The sequence below is a fragment of the Mandrillus leucophaeus genome, unplaced genomic scaffold, assembly GCF_000951045.1.
Source record: "Mandrillus leucophaeus isolate KB7577 unplaced genomic scaffold, Mleu.le_1.0 Scaffold1157, whole genome shotgun sequence".
In the NCBI taxonomy this organism is placed as follows: Eukaryota; Metazoa; Chordata; class Mammalia; order Primates; family Cercopithecidae; genus Mandrillus; species Mandrillus leucophaeus.
Genome location: NW_012099843.1, coordinates 214,917 through 216,442, shown reverse-complemented (window position 1 = coordinate 216,442; position 1,526 = coordinate 214,917). Strand labels below are relative to the sequence as shown.

Below are 1,526 nucleotides of genomic sequence, written 5' to 3'. Positions count from 1 at the left end.
AGGCGGGGGACGCAGAAGTCCAGCCGCCCTCTCATGCAGCGGAGTCCGAAACAGGCCTACCAGTGAGTAGGACGTACACCTTTCAGATCGCTCCATTCTTCTGGCTCCTGTCCTTCCTCTACCCCTTTATTTTGAACTTTTGTCCTTTCTCTCCCCGTCTGTCCTTTACTTCTGTCTTCTTTACCTTCCTACTGTGACGGGATCCCACTCTCTGCCTTCTCCTTAGGTTTAGATTTTCACTTCGACCAATCTCTCTTTTTGGGCGAGGTCCTTGGCAATTCGGAGGTACTTCTGGAAAGAAGGTGCTTTTAATACTTTAGGGGCCATGTCGTTATCTTCTCTGGCCACCTAAGCACCCTGACTGTTCCCTTTGGCGGAGGTCAGTTTTTGTATGGTTCCAAAGGGATGAGCTTGCTCCATGGCTGCCTCCCTTCTAGGTTGTGGGTTATGTTATTGTCAGGGTTTTTCTAAGAGTTTTCGGGACTAAAAGTGATTTTCTGTGTGTAAACAGGATTAAGAGTGTAAACAGGGTTAAGAGTGAGAGGTAGAATAGAAAAGACAGGTCTAAAGTGACATAAAAGTTTAAATTACTAACTCGTTCTCAGTTTTGTCCAGAAAGAAGGTGGTTTTAGGGAAGCTTGAAGCCCTGGATAACGTACGTGTGTAAAGTTTTAAACCACTTGATGATTTTCTCCCAATATAATTTTGTGTTTAATGATGTACTTATGCCAATATCAAATATAATTTTCATGTCCTATGTTTCCATCTCCAAACCCAACTGGTTGAACATCAGAGTATCTTCTTGAACTATTAATGTGCAATCACACGTCAGCAGCTTAAAGCTTGAAGTTACTGGTTCAGAATTTTTTTCTCACTGATTTGTTTTTGAGGTGTGGGGGTGGGATTAATCATTCCTCTTTAACTCATGTTAGTTTTCAGTAACATATTTGCTTTGCGTGTTGCTTCTTTGAATGCTTGAGGCCTCTCTTGATGGTCTTCTGAGAAAATTCAGAGGTCGTATTGCCATCCGCAGTAGTTGTGTTTTTATCTAAAAGTGGTATCTGTTTCCAGCGTCCACCAATTCACATGTGATTTTCAAGCAAGACCCTCCACCAGCAAAAAGATTGGGACTTGCTGAAGGCTGAGATGATTGTTAGCATTTTTTAGCAATAAAATATTTTAAAATTAAAGTATGTACAGTATTTTTTTACACATAATGCTATTGCACACTTAATAGGTTACAATACAGTGTAAATACAACTGTTATATACACTGTGAAACCAAAAAATTTGTGTGACAGGCTTTATTCACTTTATTGTGGTGGTCTGGAACCGACCCTGCAATATCTTGGAGGTTATTGTCCCTTATACGGGGCTCTTTCTTATTAGTTGTTCAGATTTGGGAAAGTCCACGTGAAATGAGTGTGATATTTCCTGCCAACAGTTTAGACTCAGGTGGGTTTCAAATTACCTTTTATAGGATTACTATTGAAACGGTTTAGTTGTAGCTTCATTATTTTTCTCACC

At 40.3% G+C, this 1,526-nt stretch overlaps 1 protein-coding gene across 1 annotated transcript in view; it reads left to right on the top strand.

Annotated features, from left to right (window-relative positions):
* Positions 1-1,526, top strand: part of MUT (methylmalonyl CoA mutase) — a 48,895-nt gene that overhangs the window by 560 nt on the left and 46,809 nt on the right. The window lies entirely within an intron of this gene.